Source organism: Myotis myotis, unplaced genomic scaffold (assembly GCF_014108235.1).
Source record: "Myotis myotis isolate mMyoMyo1 unplaced genomic scaffold, mMyoMyo1.p scaffold_m19_p_9, whole genome shotgun sequence".
In the NCBI taxonomy this organism is placed as follows: domain Eukaryota; kingdom Metazoa; phylum Chordata; class Mammalia; order Chiroptera; family Vespertilionidae; genus Myotis; species Myotis myotis.
Window position 1 is genome coordinate 71,068,074 of NW_023416401.1, and position 3,277 is coordinate 71,071,350.

The 3,277-nt window shown below is 41.3% G+C and overlaps 1 pseudogene; it reads left to right on the forward strand.

Moving 5' to 3' along the window:
* The first annotated feature begins 978 nt into the window (after positions 1-978).
* Positions 979-3,001, forward strand: LOC118662479 (annotated as a pseudogene).
* Positions 3,002-3,277: the final 276 nt, after the last annotated feature.

Genomic DNA, 3,277 nt, shown 5'->3' on the forward strand with positions numbered 1-3,277 from the left:
GCACCCTGTGATCAGAGCTGGCTCTCCCAATGCAATTACCTGCCTCACTGGTTCTAATGGGAAGGAAGGGTTGGTTTTATCTCTTCACTTTCTGCTGAGTAATTTACTAATCTTTATAACCACTAGTTGTGAGGGGGGGCAGGTAAGAGGGGAGTGGTCAGTGGGGGACACCTGGGGAATTTTAAATTTGCACTTTGTAACTGTTCCATTTAGGTTGGTTAAGTGCAATATAGTGCTAAGTATAAAAGAAGTAGGTTACAAAGTTGCATATGTATATTTACATTTATAGAAAATTTATTTAGATTTATTGTATATCTTATATGTTCTATATATTTTATACTTATAGTATATATAGATACCTGTGCATCTCACTGGCTGTGTCCTGATACATGTGTAAATTATGCATGTAAAATACATAATTTATATATAATATATGCATATATTTATATAAATGTTATATGTGTAACACATACATATACACTTCATATTTTAAACATATTTTATGTATATATCTATGACACATATGAGTATCATATAAATATAGTGTCTTTATAGATGCATGTATACCATATACCATAAGTTTGTATGCATATTTACACTTTAAATGTAACATATGTAAATATGTATATATGTGTATATTTATATTTATAAAAAATATTTCTAATCTATATAGCAGTGTTTATGTGTGTGTGTGTGTGTGTGTGTGTGTGTGTGTGTGTGTGTAGATAGGATATAGAATATACGCCAAAATATCAAATGGATAAAATGGTCATATCTGGAAAGTAGCATTGTGGATAATTTTTATTCTCTTTGTGACTTTCTATATTCTCTAAATAATCTACAAATATAAAGTGTCACTTTTGCAATCATAGAAAAGTCACTTAAAGGAAAGAGAGAGGAGCCCTCCTGCAGGTCCAGCATATCCTCAGGACAATTATTTTCCTGCCGTGATGAGTGAGAGTTCCTGTTCTCCTGATCATGGTCCCTGCCTTCATCTCAGATTGCCGACTGTGTCTGTATCGTCTGGGGCCAAGCAGCATGCTCTGCAAGCTACATGGGTTTGGAGGGGTCTAGGATTGATCCCTGTCCTCCTTCCCTTCCATTGGTATGCATGAGCTCACTCATCTGATAGGATCACAGAGAATCATGGGGGTCCCTTAAATATTCTTGGTGTTCACTGATGCTAATATGATTTATCACATACATGTCTTCCTTCCCTCAATCTTTCATGACAGAGAGGGGGAAATGAAACTGAATCTGATAACACACACGTTACACAAGTTCCAGACCAGTATTTCCATGTGTACAAGAACTAGGTCCCTGGGCATCCCCCTCCCACCGAGATTCTGATTCTGTAGGTCTGAAGGGGGTCCAAGGCACTGCATTTCCAACAAGTTCCCAAGTGATGCTCAGGGTGTTGGTCTCTGGACCACTGTTTGAGGGACCAGGTCAAACGATTCTGAGTCTGGACCCACTTCAGCAGCATCAACACCAATGACTTTGTTAGAACCACAGATTATCAGAGGTGTTGAGCCAGGATTTGCTTTTTCATTAGGTTCCCAAAATATTCAAGTGCACATGGCAAAGGATGGTGAAGCACCTGGATGGACACTGACGAGAAAGACACGGTTACTCTACAGAGGGACGAAACCCAGGGCATGACAGCAGCGATGCTGTCCCATGCCTGCAGCCCCGCAGCTATGGGGCGGTGGCCTGCCTGAACGGGGAACAGGCGACCTGCTGAGGAGAAGAGTGTCAACACCACCAAGTGCATTCCTGTACCTGTTCTGAGCGTGTCACTGAGACTGTCAGTTGCCAGGGTTGTAAAATGAAGGCACTGAGAGCCAAGACAAACACATATATCAAGATACCTGTTCGTGGTGAAGTGCCCATTTTTGTTATTACGCAATGGATAGATGCTGCCCTGGCCAAGAGAAATCCTCTCGGCTGTAGAGCACTTCTCCATGATCCCTGCACCTGGAAACAAAAGTAGCCCTGCCCTGGGAGAGTTATCAGTCCTAATCTGCCCACCAAACCACTGTTCAACTGAGGGTCCCACATGATGTGGTAGGATTAGTAGTCGGACCCAAAGGAGCACCTATTCAAGTGATTCAGCAGCAAACCCACGCATAATAGTAACTGAGCAGAGATAAGGAGCCTGTCTCTGAAGTAACTGGGATGCCTAGAAATAGAAATGCATACTGTCATGCCTACAGGAAACTACTCTGAGCTCAAAGAAGAGAATGATTTCCATTACAAAGGTACTGATAGAGCTTTGAAAGTGGCACTCTTAGCTCTGAGTGGCTCACCTCCAATCCAGCTCCTCCTAGCCTTGCAAGAATGATACCCAATTATCGAAATGATAGTCCCAGTTCTCTGGGTAGGGGTTCCACAGATTCTACTAGAAACAATAGACTGGCTGACTTTATCCAACAAGCCCTTTTACCACAGGAAACTTTTGTTCTGGAGATACACTACCACCTCTGTAGTCTCAGAAGATCTTGCAGCTGATTCTCCTACCTTTAACTCTTTACCAACATCCATGCAAACTATTTGGACTCCATTTGAAGCAGTTAACCCACTCTCTGGCTTTGGGGGTCATCCTTCTGGTGACATGAAAACTCAGTGTAGAGGAAGTCTATCTCCTACATTTCCTGAGAGCATTGAACACCCATTTGCTTGGAGGATTAGGAGCGACCCACCTGGTACAGGCAACTATGTTGGCCTGGTTCCAATATATACCCCTGCTTTTTCTAAGGGTACTAATACTAGTAGTTACCCATCTTCCAATGGTGGAGGCTCCATCTCTAGCTCACCTCTAGAATTAAGACAAAAGCAGGACTGGTTGATTTGCTTTGACAATGAAGTTATTGCTGCCCTAGTGCCATGTGGCCACAACCTCTTCTTCATGGAATCTGCCAATAAGATCTGAGAAAGGAGAACACCATAATGTCCAGTTTGCCAGATGGAAATTACTCAGGCAATCCAAACTCACTCTTAACACATCCATATGCAGTATATACACATACTGAATATATAAAAGATAATATATACATATATATGTGTGTATATATATATTTATATAAATAATAAAAGCATAATATGCTAATTAGACCAGACAGCCAAATGACCTTCTGAACGAAGCCAGGTCTGCGAGGGCCAAGCCCCTTGCACAAATTTCGTGCATTGGGCCTCTAATATATATATATATATATAACATTGTAAAGGAGGCATGGCTATAACGGTATCCCCAGTAAACTTCCTAATGAATTCTTAT